The sequence below is a fragment of the Condylura cristata genome, unplaced genomic scaffold, assembly GCF_000260355.1.
Source record: "Condylura cristata isolate star-nosed mole 26May11 unplaced genomic scaffold, ConCri1.0 scaffold00013, whole genome shotgun sequence".
In the NCBI taxonomy this organism is placed as follows: domain Eukaryota; kingdom Metazoa; phylum Chordata; class Mammalia; order Eulipotyphla; family Talpidae; genus Condylura; species Condylura cristata.
Genome location: NW_004567114.1, coordinates 8,770,854 through 8,789,975, shown reverse-complemented (window position 1 = coordinate 8,789,975; position 19,122 = coordinate 8,770,854). Strand labels below are relative to the sequence as shown.

At 40.6% G+C, this 19,122-nt stretch overlaps 1 protein-coding gene across 1 annotated transcript in view; it reads right to left on the bottom strand.

The window, feature by feature from the left end:
* RPS6KA5 (ribosomal protein S6 kinase, 90kDa, polypeptide 5) overlaps window positions 1-18,171 on the bottom strand; it is a 92,319-nt gene extending 74,148 nt beyond the window's left edge. The window contains exon 1 of the mRNA XM_004681626.2: window positions 18,104-18,171. The gene's annotated coding sequence lies outside the window, so the exon portion shown is untranslated. The remainder of the gene's footprint in view (window positions 1-18,103) is intronic.
* Window positions 18,172-19,122: the final 951 nt, after the last annotated feature.

Genomic DNA, 19,122 nt, shown 5'->3' with positions numbered 1-19,122 from the left:
AAAAAAAAAAAGCCACCTTCTCCCTGAGTTTTTACTTTGAGCATAAATAAGCTGATCTTTCACTTGACTTGTAAAATTCAAATTTATTAAAATACTTTAGGAAGCAACCATCTTCACTAAAACGAGGAGGTCAATTTGTTGAATATATTTTTACAGTCTGTCTGTAAAAGTAATCTGTTTACAATGCCATGTAATTAAATACAGGCACAGTTTTGTTAGTGCATTATGTTTACAAGCACTGCTCTAGAGGAAGCAGCTATGAGCTAGAAGAAACTAAGAACCAGAAGCCTCTGGTTGACCTCCCTCAGCGTAATGCTCAACCAGGACACGCTGTTCTCACTGGGCCTTGAGGGGCTCCACCACCGCTATGAGACACTGGCTTCCCACTGTCGCTCAGGCGTCATTCATGTGGCTTAACCACTCTGTTTCCCAGCCATGTCGTGCTGGGTTCATACTGCAGCACACACCACTGTACTTGGCTTGTTGCTGTAAAATCTATAAGGCAAACTGTGACTTTATGCAAACATCTCCCAGGACTAACTGACACACCTGGTCCCCGTGAGTCGCCTGCCTGGCACGGAATACCTGCTGCTAGCTCAGCACGTACCCGTCCCCTCACCGGTCAGCTGTGGGCTGACACCACTTGCTGGCATTCATTGCCCTGTTTTGCTGGGTGTGTTCTCCTTGTTATACAAGTGGCATTACATAAACCACTGAAATGTTAAGTGTGAAGGAAAAGAGAAAAAATGAGGTTGAATGCTTTGAAAGAATTTGATAAAAGACGCATTTTCTTTTTAAAGGAACTGCTGAAAAATTAGGTGTGGGTGAAACAACTATACAAGCTGAGGGATGGGGTGGGGAATTGTGAAAACTCAACAGGATTTTGTACTCTGAGTACTTCAAATGTGTCTAGTTCTAACTCCACTTCAAAGAATCTAAAACTTGATTTGAGATGAAGCATTACAAATGTGGTCTATGCTAAATAGATCACTGCTTATGAACTCATTCTCAAGGAGAATCTTGTGCCTATATCCAACGACTGCCAAGTGGATATTTACACACTGAAGTAAAAATATGTCCAAAGCATATGTTTATATGCATCCTTTTGAAATGATTTTCCACCGTAACAACAGCAAGAAATTTTTGACCGCTGCACCAATCACATCACATGAGCATTTTCACCAGCCACAGAAGGATGCTCATCGTGGGGGAATGGGCGTGAATCTTCTCCCACCCTCAGATTACCGGAGTCTTGCTGAAGGGTGACTTGGCCACTGGTCACAATGCTGTGCCTCCCAGCTGCTTTTATCCCAGGCTGATCAACATTCCTTTTGTGCTGTCATCGGTGTTGTTGATAAAGTCTAGTCCTTCTGTCTCAAAACATCTAGCCTCCCATTGCTCTTAACAAAAAAGGGGATCTGGGTCCTTCCTGGTGGTGCAACGGGTAAGGAGGAGCACTGCAAGCTGGCCGCAGCTGCTTCAGTGCACATTCGATCCCCGGCCCCTGAGGCGACCCACATGGAGCAGGAGACCTCTCCTGTCTCCCCACTGCTGCCCTCAGCAGTGTACCTCATTGATCTGCCTGTTCTGCTCCCCACTCTGTCTCTGGTGAAGCCTCTCACTTCCCGCATCTCTGGCCTGTACCCTAGTTCTGTATGCATAAATACATAATCTTTAAAATAAGGGGAGGAATCACTGATAAAATGTCACATTTCTCGGCCCTCCCTGGTGGTGCAGCGGGTTAAAGCACAGCACTGAGAATCTGAAGCCGCTTCCATATGGGTTCGATTCCCGCCTGCCCCGGAGGTAACCGCATGGCGTGGCAGACCTCTCCTGGCCCGCCCGCTGCTCCCCTCAGCAGTGTACTTCTTCGATCTGCCTGTTCTGTTCCCCACTCTGTCTCTGGTGAAGCCTCTCACCGCCCCTGAGCCTCTGGCCTGTACCCCAGTTCTGTATGCACAAATAAATAAATCTTTAAAAAAAAAAAGTCACATTTCTCAAAGACCTGACTTCTACTACTCTCTCTCCATCTTCTAACCCTCTCATTATTTTTAGAAAGATTTATTTATTTATGCATAACTGGGGTACAGCCAGAGGTGCAGGGGTGGTGAGAGGACTCACCAGAGACAGAGTGGGGAGCAGAACAAGCCAACTGACAAAGTACACTGATGAGGGGAGCAGTGGATGGGTCAGGAGAGGTCTGCAGTCACCTGCAGGGCAGGGAAAGAACTCATGCTGAGGTGGTTATATCCTCCCAGCGCTGTGCTCCAACCCTGCTGCTCGACCTGGGAGGACCCTGACCCTCACATTGTGTAACCCTTTCAGGTCGCCTGTCCTTCCTGACTCCCAGACCAGTTCTAAGTTTATATTCTCAAGACACTATGCGTCCTCTTTATGTAAGGAATCTGAAACGTTCATTTCCTTTGGCAACCGCTTCCTTGTCTTGCTCCTGCTGGACTGTAAATTCCATAAAATCATGAACTGTATCTGATTTTACTCATTTTGAGTCATGAGCAATTAACTCTGGAGCTGGAAACTCAAACAATGTTAAATCCATGCTTGCGAGCCATCAAGCAAACAAGGTCAAAGAAAGAGCTCCATAGTGTGTACGCAAATATCTTCGTCAGTTGACAACATGATAGTTGAAGCTCGGTTTACAGCAAGAAGAAAACCAGCACTTCAAATCTATACCAGTGTCCTTTGGGAAGGGTACATGCATTTTCATAAGTAATCTCTCTAAGCTTTGTATTCCGTGAGTCCTAGTAGCATTCCCTAGAGAAAGGGAGCCCAGGAAACATACCTGCCACCATTCCGGAACAGGAAAATGTCCTAACAAAGTATCTTTGAAGACGTGTGAACCTGAACTTCTAATCACGCACAGGTTGTAAGCCAATGCTACCTCAATTAAAAAAAAAAAAAAGCATAGCAACACTTACAAAGACTGCAACAACACTTACAAAGACTGCTTTGTGGTCTTCCACAACCACATGGCACTAGTCACAATGCTGGTCCCGCCCTCTCTCATATGTAACATAACCTAGGGGAAGACCTCTCTCCCACAAGTGCCATATGCTGGGTACTGGCAGTCAGTCTACCCGCCTGCCCCTTCTCCATCCCCTGCAGAATTCCTCTCACCCAACACTAAGTGTCAGACATGGAACCAAGCTAGAAGTCCACTCTGGGAATTCTAATTTTCATTTGCCCTGTCCTTGAACAGTGGTATCCGTGCTAACAAGCCAACCAAGTGCACATGCTTACTCATGCGAGGGTCGTTTCATGAGTGCCTCTAAGGCACCACCGCAAACAGGATTTCAGAGAGCAGCTTCTGTTACCACAGCGGACTCACTCAATAGTCAATGGTAAGAGTGATGGCCACACCTAGCACTTCCTTTTTCAAGTTCATACTCAATTTGTGAGTAAAAGCTGAGCAAAATGAGTAAAACCTGATTGATTAAACCTGAAAGTTAAAACGAAACATTACTGTCCCTCCCCAAAATCTGTTAAGACAGATAAACAGAAGTTGGGCCCTAGTAGTAGGCAAGTTCTATTCAGAAACTTTAGGAAATTAAGGTTTAAAAGTAGGTCACTTTTTTTAAAATTTTATAATAGTTTATTTTTACATATTTTTTGTGCATTTTTCCATATCAGTTGCAATCCCCTTGGGTTTCCCATCACCAAATCACCCATGTGCCATCACCATAGTCCAGTGCATTTCCCTCCCCCCACAGTTTTTGATCCCATTCCCTAGTCCACCCCCACAAAATGTCTCTGGTGTATGGCTGTTCATCATTATCATTATTTTCTCTTCTGTTCCGTTATATTCCGTCTATGAGAGAAACCATCCAGTATTTTTCTTTCTCTTTCTGGCTTATCTCACTAAGCATGATCTTTTCCAGCTCCATCCAAGTTGCTGCAAAAGACATGTGTTTCTCTTTTTTGGTTGCTGAGTAATATTCCCTTGTGTATATGTACCACGTCGTTTTAATCCAGTCATCCATTTTTGGGCATTTGGGCTGCTTCCATGTCTTTCCAATTGTGAATAAAGCAGCAATAAACCTGGGGGTACAGGTATCTTTCTGAATCAGTGTTTTTGTGTCTTTCGGGTGGATAAAAAGTAGGTCATTTTTTAAGGAACTATATAAAATAACATTAGTCTTTCTCAAGAATATTTCCATAATCCTTTGTCAAAGATACTATTGTTGGGGTATTACTGAATGCCCTAGTGATCTAGGAGTCATAATATAACTAAGCACTTAAGTCTCTCTACACCACTATGTTTTCCAGTGAGGCTGTGACCAGTTATGGGTAATGATATCTATTTAGTGGGTCCAAGCAATATTTTTGAAAACTGAAATAGTACTGAATATACTGAGTGTATTTATGAAACTTCTGTTTCCTTTTCACAGATACATGCACCTGTGTATGCCAGTATGCAGGCACACACATGTGAGCACATGGGAGGGGACAGGAAGGCAGCATAGAGCAGTGGTTAGAGCATAGCTGCTGCCGGTTGGCCTGGGTTTGAATCCCAGATAGGCTACTTAGGAAGTGGGTGACCCTGAGCTAAGTGTTCCCTATTTGTATCTCAATATCTTCGCTAGGGGTAGTAACAGTCCTTGTGCATATGGTCTGGGGAATACCTAAGTTAATGTGAGCATCTAGAAGGCCCTGGCAGATAACAAACACTGTATGCGTTCAATGGGAAGGTGTGTGAGTGCCTATATACAATAAATACACACGCTGACTTGTATAAAAATGAACCTACTACTTCTTATGGTAATAATAAAAAAAACCTTGAAAGTCACTATTTTAGATGACTTTATGGGCATTTTCTTTAATGAAAAGTTATGTAACCCAAAGGGGGATTTCCCATTTATCATATGTTGAGTAACTGCAATTAAATTTAAGACTCAATTATAATGGTTCTGATGCTAGGTGACTATTATATCTTTCATTTTATCTCACTTTATTTCCCTTATTTTAAGCTTTTCTTTCTATCTTTGAATACATCCTTAAATCTCTTTTTGAAAATTTGTAAATTTCAAGATTCAAATTAAAATGCATGTGTTTTTATATATTTATCAAACAGAAGCACTGATTTCTAAATTCCTTTATACAACAGATACTGCTGCTACACACTAAATCCAAATATAAAAAAATACCTTATATCCTTAAGCATATGAACATAATTTTAAAATAAAAAAGGAAAATGAGTTATATAAGTGATTACTGCCACCAAGATTTATGAAATCATGAAAATAAAATTCCTATGATTAATAATGGCAAACTAATTACAACACATTTTTCTTCTAAAACTTAGGGAAAGCTATGGACCCCAATTATACTTAAAAGTTAAAAAAAGACATAGTAAACACATACACAATTTCAGACAGTAGTTCTTATGTCAGAGACCTATATAGGCCATTTGTGTTATGCAGAGATATTAACATTAACACATATAGAGGACATACATACATATGCATGTTTTTAAAAGGACATGAAGGAGATACAATGAACGCGCCAGCTTCTAGATCCAGTACGAGTTTTAAAATTAACCAGGGCCACTTAGTGCATTTCGTAACTACTTTAATGGTCAAAAAACAGCTGTACGGCCAAATTGGAACACAAATCAGTACACTGTCTCATGAGTGATGACAGCTCCTAAAAAGAGACTTAATAGTTAAAAAGGTTGAAAATAAACACAGTACAGCATTGACTATGGATTCCATTGATACAGACCGCATGGCTTAAATACTGAGTAAATGTATGACAATCTAAGAGATCAGCACTTTCAGGCTTCACCGACACGACCATAAGCAGGAAGCCAGCTCAGACTGGCATTTGTGCATGCATGTATGTGGTGTGGCCAACGCCTCATGATCTCCACGAGCATGACCTGTGTCATTAATAGGCCATTTCTTAGCCCAGTCCCAAGTGACTTAAAAACCCAAGATTTTGGTCCAGCAGGAAAGAAGAGAAAGTCGCTGAGGGAACCATGTCCTCCTGTAAGGACTCAGACTTGGAAATGACCGCCATGGAGGTGGTCACCTGGGGATCTTACCAAAAACAAGGAAGGAAGGATGACCGGGCACATTCATAAATCATTCTGTTCGTAATGCAACAATAAGCTTCTTTCCTACCCAAATAATTATGTTTGAGGCCAGTGCTAACCTGTGTAGATGCTGGTACCTCCCTGCTGATCATATCTTCACAGGCTGACGCAATCCCAGCTGCCCCCTTCTCTGAGGAAAGGCCGAAGGCAGAAAGAGAGAAGAAACCTCTCCTAGAGATTACATTCCATCATTCCTTACCCCTGGCTACCAGCAGCCCAGAAGCATAGATGAAGGCACATAAAAGGTCAGGCTCCGCACTGGCCACAAGCTCCCAGAGGTCCGGGCTGAATCTAGAGCCCAGCCCCGCTTGCATGTGTGCTTGGCCTCTCCGCTGCCCACCCTGGCTTCCTTCCCAGTGTCTCACCTAGAGTTTTCCTACAATAAGTCTTGTACCCCTAAACCCCTGCCCCAGGGGTTTGCTTCTAGCAAATACAACCCTAGAAAGCAATGATGACAAATGAAATTATATTGATAAGGAGACAATGTCAACCAAAGATTATTATCATATGATAAAATAATCTTTGTATTATAAATTTAAAAAACCACATTTAGCTGCTAAGATTTATGAAAAACACTATAGATTTACACTGAAACATAAGACATACTGGGTATACATCGATACAAAACTATAAACTTTTTTTGAATGACAATTTTGACAATTTAATGAACACAAGCTTTTGAGAGTACTATTTTAACAGGGACACTTTCCAAACACCTAAAAGAATAAAATGACAAGTGATGACTAAGACATCATATTTTTAAAAAGTCTTACATGATTCAACCAAACTTTTCCCTCTTCTACCTTATCACCAAAAAGTAGCTGTGTATTTAAGCTGCTCAAAGCAATTTCCAGCACCCTCTAGTGGCAAATTTCCCAGGAGAAACAGAAATAAGGTTTACTTAGTAAATGAAATGTGTTTATGAAAAATCTTCTGTGAAAAGATTTAAAAAAATAAGAGTAGCACATGGGTGACTTGGTGATGGGAAACCCGCGGGGATTACAATTGAGATGGAAAAAAAATGTACAAAATGATGTAAAAATAAACTTTTGTAATAAATAAATAAATAAATAAATCTTTAAAAAAAAAAAAAGTAAGACTGGCCCTCCCTGGTGGCACAGCAGGTTAAAGCACAGCACTGAGAGTCTAAAGCCGCTTCCGCATGAGTTCGATTCCCGCCTGCCCGGGAGGTGACCACATGGCGTGGCAGACCTCTCCTGACCCGCCCGCTGCTCCCCTCAGCAGTGTCCTTCGTCGATCTGCCTGTTCTGCTCCCCACTCTGTCTCTGGTGAAGCCTCTCGCCGCCCCTGAGCCTCTGGCCTGTACCCCAGTTCTGTATGCACAAATAAATAAATCTTTTTTTTTTTTTTTTTAAAAAGTAAGAGTATCCAGACAGGGATGATTTTCAGAGTCTGGGACCAGAGAGTGAAGAATCATCAGTCCACATCTCAACAATACAGCACTTCAGGCTGGCATGAGCAAGCCAGAGACAGACCCTCTGCTGAGTGAATCTTCCCACAGAACAACTGTAAGATCTGTTGCTGACAGATGACCAAAAACAAAAGCAACTGCACAAGCAGAGGAAAAGCAACCTCTACCCATGGAAAGGACACCCAGGATGGACACAAAGACAAGTGGCTGCTGTTTGGCAGACTGATGTCATGGCAGAAACTGCGGGTTTCTCATGCCAAAGTTTCATAAGCTCAAAAATAATTCTACATTAACTGGATTAGATGTATATTATTCAATTTGCAAGTTGGTATGTAATAAATCTTTTTCCTTAATACTCACCACCCTATGTCCAACACCCCAAACATGACCTACTTCTTGGTAAATACACGTGAACTAAAGAGTTCTAAGAACAGTGGGACTGAATCAAAGGTTTTCAATATCGAAATGACATGATCAAATTTCTGTACAAGGAAGATCACTCTGGCTATACTGTGGAGAATGAATTAGGGAGAGCCCCCTGGAACGTGGAAGATCTTTTATAGGTTGTGTTTTTGAACTACTGGACATATTTTAGGCTTCTCAAATCTTTGTTAAGACATGACATTCACTGACATGTCAAGCTAATCCAGAGCTTGGTAGCGTGTTAAATTAGCTCTTCTAGCTATTGGGCTTCTTTCCTTCCATCAGGTAACCTAATGTTGACTACTCATTTTATGTGTATCTTAGTATAAACTGTTAATCTTAAATACACAAAGGCTGTTTAAAAACTAAAGTGAATAGTTAAAATAAAAAAAAAAAAGAATCTTAGAATCTTTTCCATTGTCATGTACTGTTCAGCAAATTTACAAATTAACTTCTCAGAAATGCTAATACAATTTCAATTACCAACATGTCATTAATGAGATATATTTTTTTATTAGTAGAAATATAATTTTAGTTGAAATTACTCCCAGAGATGTGAATATAATAAAATAATGAATAATAATGAGTCATCTGACCTCATGAATTAATCCCAAATTACTGTTTTTCTAATTTAAGGTATAGCTTTACAATAGAGCTCCCTGTTCAACATACAACCTCAACTAATGGCAATCTAACAAGCACAACTCATATCCATTATCTCACTACGCTTACACGAACAAACGAGAGGGATATTATTAAGTTAACTCTTAAAGGAGCTTAGCCCCACAGGGTCCATGTAATTTACCAAGGAGAGCACAGTGGACAAACAGAATGCCGAGCTCCCAGCCTAAGTCTTCTAAGTCATCCTTGACACCCAAGTACTTCACAAATGTAAAAGCACTCTTAGGAAATGAAATCAACTCACCTAAACCCTTTATGGATACAGAGTAAATTTTTCTTTTTTCTCACAGTGACTAAAGATCTCCCAAGTACATGATCATGACAAATAAAGAAAATTCAAACTGAAAAGTAAAAGTAAAGCCTTTTAGCCGAGACCTCCATGCTTCACTTCATTAACTATCAATGGTGAACCCACTGGGTATGTTTAAAGACTCTCTTCTGCCCTACTTGGAGAGGTGTCTCAAAGAAAGCAAAATGGTCAAAAAGCAGGCAGCAGAAAAGGTCAGAACAGAAATTAGAACAGAAGTTGTTGTTTCCACAAATAACACCAAATTTCATCACGAAACCAAATTAACTCTAAAAGATGAACCAAAGGTATTTCCTGAATTTGGGAATATGAATCTCAAGAACGACACTAGAGACAAGATCATACATGATGTTACGATGCTTTATGGTTATGGTTAGTGGAGAGGGAGCAGAGCAACAGCACTGGAAAAATAAAGAGATAAATGTAAGAGGGCCTTCCTCGTGGCCTAGGGGTGAAGTCTCAGCACTATGACACCAGCAGCAGCGACTGCCAGTAGGGGTTCGATCCCCGCCAGGGAGCTGACCCACGTGGCTCTGCAGACCTCTCCAGTCTCCCTGTTTCTCCCTTCAGCAAGGTGTTTCAGTATATCTGCCTGTTCTGCTCCCCACTCTGTCTCTGGTGAATCCTCTCACTGCCCCCCTACACCTCTGGCCTATACCCCAGTTCTTGGATGCATAAATAAATCTTTAGGAAAAAAATTATCCTAAGCACTTAAAATTTTAAAGAAAAAACAGCACACACAGAGGGAGTCAGAACGACTCGGCGCGGTTCTCTACAAAGTGCTTTCAGTGTCACCACTCAAAAAGAAGGCAGTTTGGGCAGGCAGAGACAGGTGGCCACGAGGACGCGAAGATGGCAAAGAAGATAAGGCACAATATCAGACAGTGGAAAGGTGCAGTGTGGTAGGGGAGTAAGAGAAAGGCAACCAAACAGGAAAGAAGCAGAATACCAGAGCAACTGGGGGAAAAGACAGAAGAGACAGAGCTGAACCTGAAAAAAAGGCAAGAATTTGAATTTAAGCAATTTACTAGGGGGAAAAAGGTATTACAAGTTGTGATAGAGAAAAACGGATCAATAGTGTTTTTCAATAAGACTACGTATTACTTCTAGCAGAATAGGGTAGAAACGTATAAAAGGGAAGCAAGAATTTGGAGAAAAGCAGGTGGGTTAAGAAAACCTGAACCACCACCCATGTCTGAGTACTATGACTGATGGCACAAGAAACAGAAAAGATAATTCCAAGGATCATTTTCAAGGGAAAACAAAAGGACTGCGAGAAACAAGAAATTGAAAAGTCAACACAGAAAAGGATAAAAAATTAAGAGCAAGTTTCTAGTTTAGGACAAGGACCAACGTATTACTTGGGGTAGCTGAAAATACATCAATACTCAAGTAAAAGAGTTTTCTTAATGAATATTACATGTATATGAGACTTAGAAGTAAATCTTTTATATCAAATATTCCAATGTCTTTAAGATACTCGATGAATAGCGTTTTTTTCTAGTTCAAAATATAGGAAAATTAATTCATCAGAAGTTTTCAGTTTCACTTCCAAAAAAGACCTGACATGACAGATAAAGACATATGATGAGGCGTTTCTATTATTCTAAGTAGTGCTGGGGGAAAAAATTCTCTTAAAAAGGTAACGAGACTGAAAGATTAGTGGTGAAATTTTTGAATAAAAACTGAGATTTCATTATCTTCATAATAAAAGTTTCCACCTACACCATTTAGTCATCCAACTGTGATTTAACATACAGAAATACCTCTGATGGCATTTCCTAGTTATCCTACCTCATGAGAGCAACAGACCATCAGCTGGCAAGGAAAAGCAGCGCTTACAGCTAACAAGAGCCCGTTACAGGCCCTGCAAGCAGCGTGAGGCCAAATACAGAATGTGACTGGTAACTCCCATTTGCAGTCATCTTAAAGTAAGGTAAATGACGACACAAAATATTGAATGCATTGAAACAACATACACCTAAGTTTTGATTTTGTAAATCTGCATTTAAAAATTTCACATATGGGCTCTCACTGGTGGAGCTACAGGTTAAAGCCCCACACTATGAAGCTCTCCGAACCCCCTGCAGCACGAACTCGATCCCCAGCCAGCGAGCTCCACATGGCGCGGCAGACCTCTCCTGACACGCCCACTGCTCCCCTCAGCAGTGTATTTCAGTAGATCTGCTTGTTCTCTTCCCCACTCTGTCGCTGGTGAATCCTCTCACCCACCAAATCTCTGCCCTGTACCCCAATTCTGTAAGCATAAGTAAATCTTTAAATAAAAAAAAAAAATTCACATTTGTGGGCCCTCCCTGGTGGTGCAATGACTTAGGACGCAGTATAGCAAGCTAGCTGCAACTGCCTCAGTGTGAGTTCAATCCTCTGCCCCAGAGGTGATCCACAGGGCACAGCAGACCTCTCCTGACTCGCCTGCTGCTCCCCTCAGCAGTGTACTTCATAGATCTGCCTGTTCTGCTCTCCTGTTCTGTCTCTGGTGAAGCCTCTCACCGCCCCTGCACCTCTGGCTTATACCCCAGTTCTGTATGAATAAATAAACAAATCTTAAAAAAAAAAAAAAAAAAAAAAACTTTCACATTTGTGAGATGGGCCTGTAGTTTTTCTTTCTCATATTCTCGTGAGACTTTGGGATCAAGGTAACTCACACAATGAGTTTTGCTCTCAGTTTATGGAGGATCAGAATTATGTACGCCTTGAAATTTTGACAAAATTCATTCTTTAAACTGTACCAAGTGTTTTTCTAGAAGGAAAAGTTTTTACTGACTGGTTTACTGACCGATTTCATCAGTTCTAGGACTATTCAGATTTCCTTATTATTTTTTCAATTAATTCAGTAACTTAACACATTTCAAGGTCCATGTGCAGTTGCCTCAGAACACTAATTCCTATGTTATTTTTTCTTATATTTCAGTTTTCTTTTTTTTTTTTAATTTTTATTTATTCATTTATTCATACAGAACTGGGGTACAGGCCAGAGATGCGGAGGGTGAGAGGATTCACCAGAGACAGAGTGGGGAGCAGAACAGGCAGATCGACGAAGTACATTGCTGAGGGGAGCAGCGGGCAGGTCAGGAGAGGTCTGCCACGCCATGTGGATCTCCATGTGGGCAGGCGGGAATCGAACTCATGCGGAGGCGGCTTTAGATTCTCAGTGCTGTGCTTTAACCCGCTGGGCCACCAGGGAGGGCCTCAGTTTTCTTTTTTAACTCCATAAATTTGCACCAACTATTGTTTTAATGGTGAATGTTAATCAGATTTTCTTTATTCACCAATCTTTTCTGGACCTCAGGAATTCCCCTAAGATCACATTCCCTCTGAAACTATCCATCAGGAATTCTAGTGAAGATCTCTGTGCAAAACACACTCAACTTCTGAATGTCTACAAACGTCTATTTTTGCCCTCACTTCCTTTATAAATACGTCTTTACACTCTGGCAGCTTTTAGGGTATTTCTCTGTCTCTGGTGTTTACCAGCTTCTCTATGGGGTATTTATATAATAATTTATTCATACTTGTCCGCTAGCTTGTTTGTTTCTTAAGTCTGTAAACTGATATGTTCAATCAATCCTAGTGAGCTCTGTTGTAATACTGTGGATGGTAACTCTCGCAATTCTATTAGCACCTTATGGGACTCTGATTAGGCAATTTATATCTTCTGTACCTGTCCTCTGTGTCTTAATTTCTCGTTTATATAAGCCATCCCATTTTTCTCCAACCTATATCTGGCATATTTTTCTCAAATCTGTCTCACTATTTACTAATACTCTCTTCAGCAATATCTCATGAGCTAGTAAACCACTATGTTTATAATTTATTTTTTCCTTTCTCAGAGTATATTTGTTCTCTTTCAAGTCTGGTCATTTTATAGTATGTTTTTATCCTTTAATATTACAATCAGATCACTTCAAACGTATAAAAATTATAAAACCTATGTATCATTTCATAGAAAATAATTTGAACTCTATCCAAGTCTAATGTTGCTATTTGTTTTCTTTTCTTTTTTTTTTAAACTCACAGTGCCTTGCTGCTGGGATATTTATAACTGTTATAGTAAAATCTTATCTGTTCTTTGGTATTTCTTTACGATCTAGGCAAAGGTTCACCCAAAGAGGATTTACATTTGTTCTTGCTAAATACCTAGGAATATCATCAACTCAGTACAACTATAAGCTAAATTCTTATTTTTTGGACACACACAGATGTGTGCAACTTTAAGCTGCAAACCTACATGATGTCTGCCTTCTGCTGTGAATGCTTAGGCAAGACTTACTGTTTTGCCCCCTTGTCCCAGAAGCATTGCTAAGGCAGAGCAATGACTTCTTCATCTCCCTTTGTAAGCTGTATTTTTCTCTCCTTTAGTCTTTTACTATGTAAGAGACTTCTTTACTTTTGGGGATTTTAGATGTTCTCTCCCATACTAAGTGTGAAAATGGTAAATCCAAACAGCTAGCTCAGAATTCACTAGCAGATTTCCCAGCATAACCTGTCTGCAAAGAACACTGCTTTTCTTGATTCCTGCTCCCATTTTGTAACTTCTGATTTTTCCCTTAATTTTGTGAGCTAACTTACTTTACAATACTTATCTGTAAAACTTATTTTTTTGAGATATTTTATCCAAAAACTGAGGACTAGTTGTGGGACAGATTTTCTAGGATATCTACGTTGTTGTTATCTTATCAGAAGAGGCAAAAGCTGCCTTTCTATTTCTATTTATGTATGTAGAATTTACTACCAGACATAAAATTTAAAGATCGGGCATAGAATTAGCTTCATGGCTCTTTTTGAATGCTTAAATCCAATGAAGAAAAATGATTTTACATTTTAAAAGTATGCTTGAGAATATCTGTATATCCTATGTCTATTTTGCTACAGAGGAATCATCTATTAGAATAGAATAAAAGTTTTTTGGTTTTGACCCTATGTGGAATACAATGTCATTTTAGTCTGATGTTATATTTTTTTCTATATTTGTTGATTTCTATTATCGATTTATAAAATGAAATCAACAACAACTGGGTTGATCAAAACCTAGTTAAAATATATTAATACAAGTTTTACTTCATTAATTATGGTAGTTTATACTAAGACTTCGCTTTGGTATAAAAGATAAAACTGACATTTCTAAAACTTTAGTTATAAAAGAGAATGCAAATTCTAATCTCTAAAACATCTGTGAACAAATAAAAAGTAGCAACTGACTTTCAAATATTCACGGTTCTTTAAAGAACTATAATGTGGTACTCATTTGTCCAGTAAATATTACTGAGACTACTATATGTATGAGGCTTTACTTACCAGTTAAGAAAATTTCTGTTTCTCTAAATTCTATTTCCCAGGTATTTGTATTACTGAATTAAGAGATTTAAAAAAGGGGTGAGGGCAAGACACACTACAAACTCCTTAAGCAACACAGGTATAATTTAAGTTTAGTACATAACATTTTTTGTACAAACTTCCTACAATCTCTCTAATTGCTGTACCTAATTGGTGCCAAATGGATATATACGAAGAAGTATTCTTTCATCAAGGATTATTTAAAACTGGAATAAATTTAGGAGAGAAGTTATATAACATTCTATTCAAAATAATTAAGGGTGCATGAGTTTGTATAAAATAGCTAAAGTGAAAACTGGAGTTTAATTCAAATTTAGTCACATGAACATTTTACTGTATGTTCCATGTATGAGTGAAATTGTTCAGTATTTGTCTTTCTTCTGACTTATTTCACTTGAGCTGGACAAGAAACATTAATGAATCTCATCCGTAAAAATCAATGTTGGTCACTAACTATCAATAGGCTAACTATAATAAAAGTGTTAGAAAATAAGTTTTAGAAAGAATATGGAGATACTGCAAACCTCATATACTGAAAACAGTCTGGTAGTTCCCCAAAAAATTAAAATTAAAATTATCATTTGAACCAGTAGTCCATAAGTACAGACTCAAAAAAAAAAAAAAACTGAAAACATATATTCATCAAAAAGTCTTGTACACGAATACTCACAGCAGCACTACTCATAATAACCAAAAGGTAGGTAGAACCCAAATGTCCATCAACTGCGTCAACTGACAAATAAAATATGGTTTACCCATACAACTGAATAGTATTAAGTCATAAAAAGGAATGAAGTACTGAAATAAGCTGCAACACGGATAAACCCAAAATCATATGCTAAGTGAAAAAAAGTCATACACAAAAGAACATATGCTATATGATTCCATTTATATTAAATGTCCAGCACAGGCAAATATAGATACAGAAAGTAGGTTGGTGATTGCTGAGGGCTAGAGAGACTATAAGCTCTGGAAGGAACAGCTGAAGGGTTCAGAGTTGTTTTGTTTGTTTGTTTTTTTTTAAGATTTATTTTTATTTTTTTAAGGCATACAAGAACTGGGGTATAGACCAGAGGTGCAGTGGGGTGAGAGGATTCACCAGAGACAGAGTGGGGAGTAGAACAGGCAGATCTACTGATATAATTTGCAGAGGGGAGCAGTGGGGAGACACCCCATGGGTCAGCTCCTTGGCTGGGGCTCTGACTCAGGCTGTGGTGGTGACAACGTGGAGACTGAACCCCCAAGGCACTAGGGAGGCCTTGGTTCAGAATTTCTGTCTGAGGAAGGAAAATGTTCTAGAATTGACTGGTGATTGTTACAAAATTCTGTGAACTGAACATGTACTTTCTTTTTCTCTTCAGTGGTTTACAACACTGTCCACGATTTAGGGAAACAGGTGCAGCCCTGCACCCCTCCCCTCTTATTCTGCAGCCATATTTCTAGGGCTTTATTTTAGTCTTGTCAGCTCCTCAGTCTTGGGGTTTCCCCTAACATTGCACATGTGTGACAGCACTCAGTGTCCCTCTTCTCCTGACTTACTGCATGCAGCATCCCCATTTGGCTCCATCCCTTTGGTCACACAGAACTGGGGAGCCCTTTAAATAGTGATTGCCTTTGAAATAGGAACTCAGTTAGGGATTAAAAAACACTGCTTTGATATTTTCAAAGCATGATTTCTTAGAGATATGGTAGGATAGGCCTAGTTTTCCTTCTTTGGTTACAACTTCATAAATGATCTGAAGATGAGAACGTGCTGTAAGACCTCCAAGTTGACACTGACAATAAACTCTTCTGAAAACCAAATGCTTTTCTGCGGAGCATAAACTGCAGGGCTTACTCACGGGCAGCCTCAAGGCTGTCTCTCCGTGATAGGCTCAGCTGCTCCGGAAATCAGCGCCCCCTCTGCAAGGCCGCGGCATGCAGGCAGACAACAAAGGTGAAGTGACACGAGTGTGCTGGGATCCCGGGAGAAATACTCTTCTCCCACCGGCAGGCCTGGCCACTCGGAAGCCGAGGGCAGATACCAGCGTGGCCGGTGCCAGCCCTGCCAGTCCTACTGGCCTGGGCACGGAGACGGCGCACCCTCCCCGAGCGCGGAGCGGTGAACCTTCGCGCGGAGAGAATGTCCTGTGCTCCGAGGCTCCAGGGAAGGCCAACAGTTCTACAAAGGCCAGAGTTGAACCCTTCTTCCCCTCCCCTGCCCGAAGGAGGGAAAGCAGAGCGAGCTCACAGCGCGGAGCCACTGCGCTCGGTCAACGCATGAATTACTGGGACTGCAGGCCAGCGACAGCAGAGGCTAGCTGCGCTGAGGCGTGGCTTTCTCCAGCATTAATTGGCAGACAGCACTGCTGTCTCCCCCGGGCGTAGTCCCAGTAGTTCTCCGCCACCACAGCACCTGAGCCATCACGCAGCCCCCAGGCTCTTCCCTCCTCCGTCTGGACCTCTTTCCCGGGCCTCCCCTGCCCGGTGCCTGGGTGCCTCGCACCTCTGGGCAGCTGGCACATTTTGTCTTTTTCCTGACATTTGCTTGGTGTCTTCATATTCCACACATAAGTGAAACCATCCGGTATCATCTTTTTTTTTTTTTTTTTAAAGATTTATTTATTTGTGCATACAGAACTGGGGTACAGGCCAGAGGCTCAGGGGCGGTGAGAGGCTTCACCAGAGACAGAGTGGGGAGCAGAACAGGCAGATTGACGAAGTACACTGCTGAGGGGAGCAGCGGGCGGGTCAGGAGAGGTCTGCCGCGCCATGTGGTCACCTCCGGGGCAGGCGGGAATCGAACGCAGGCGGGAATCGAACTCATGCGGAAGCGGCTTCAGATTCTCAGTGCTGTGCTTTAACCCGCTGTGCCACCAGGGAGGGCCCGGTATCATCTTTTTCCTTCTGACTTAATGTGCTTATGGGTGGGCTGCTCCGCAGCTAGACTGGCCATATGCTGGTGGGGCCCTAACTCTTTTTTTTTTTTTTAATTTTACATCCTTGTTTATTTTTTCACATTATAGGGTTTCTCCCCTCAGGTGTGATCACCATGCTTTCCCACTACCAAAGCACGATTGATTGGTGGTGGGGCCTTAACTCTTAACAGCAAGCACAGTGCTAGCAAAAGTTCAGAAGGGAAAATTTAAAGCAGAAAATCAAGGTCATCTAAAACCCCACCACCCAGAGCCAGCCGCTGCACAGCTCCCGGATCTTTCTAGGAACACAAGACAGGCAGCCGTTCCCTGATATATGATATATATCATATATATATGATATATCAGCCGTTCCCTGATATATATGATGGAAACAAGACATTGTGCGTTCTCAGACGTTGTCTTCTCTAGCCTTATTTTGTTTTTACTTATTATATTGTGTACAGCTTTCAAAAATATAGACCCAACTTCCATTTACCCACACCCAGGTTGTCAGGTTTTGAGGAGTCTTCAGTTTTCCATTATTAAAAATAGTAAGCTTGAGTGTCAGTAAGACTGAGTGAGGACTGTCTGACCCAACCAGTGTCAGGTGCTTCACAGTACTTCAGAGTACTGGGCACTGGCAAAAGCTCTCCGAATACCATCCTGTGCAAATGAATGAATTCATGGTCCTTGCAGTAGGGTAAGACAGATTGGTTTTCCCAAGTCCTTAGAAATTTTTTAAATTTTGCCTTTTCTATTTCTTCAAAAAAAAATGGTTTATGTTTATTGGGTCCCTTATGCTTGCTAAATTATAACACTTCTATGTTGGGGATATAACTCATGGTCACAGAGATAGCCAGTACTTTTTTCCTAAAAGAAATAAATTTATGACTTACCTCCAGTTCCTAGGACCTTCAGGAGTTCAAAATTTTCAATGCCCACCTTTTCTGCATGTCCTGTCAAATTGGCTAAAAATGAAAGAGATAAGAAAAATTAAAGGGATTAGCCAACAGGAGGGAGTTAACGGGGGGGGGGGGGGGGTTCAGGGGTCCCAGCAACCACTTTACTTCTTGACTCAGGTAGTTAAACCAGGGTTCACTTTATAACTATTTGTTAAGCTGTACAGTGACGTTGTATACACTTTCCTGTACACTGTACATCATGATAATTTTTTGAGAATGTATTAATTATAGTTTATATCAAAAGTTAACATAAAAATGTTAACAGATTCTCTACTAACCAACATACTCTGAAAATCAGTACAAATTCTAACACGTAGATAAATAAGTAGTGGAAATAAAAATGGACAGATTTAGATGGGCTCATTTATTCAACAAACATTAACCAGCCACTGCCAGCTACACCACGGCCCTGGGCCGCCACCTGTCACTAAGCACCTGAACATGCTTAGCCTGCCCTGACCGCCATGTGTCTCGGTCTCCTCTTCTCTGAAATCAAAGTGTTGGTCTTAACAAGCTCTAAGATCTCTACCAGTTCTAAAATTCTAGGATGATGCTTAAAAATATAAACTTAAAAGTATACTCTGATCTATTTGGCTATCTCTTAAATGAGCATTTTCCAAAGATATTCCACCGAATTCTGGTCTCAGAGACATTACTGGGTATTATGTTTGGGAGAAAGATGCTTTCAAGTTGAATAGATGTTGAAATGGTTGATTTAAAGTTTAATGAGTGCCTCTGCTGCTGAGCCGCCCAGATCCTGTGTAGCAAGGAAACATACAAATGCATTTTCATGACTGAGATACTGTACTTGTCAAGTTTATTGGATAACAAAGTGGTTTTTTATGATAACTCCTATTAAGATTATGTGAACCAGGATTCTGTAGATGTGGTGATGGCAGGTATGGTCCAAATCCTACTTTTACTACTTAAAAAACTGAGTGACCTCAACAAAT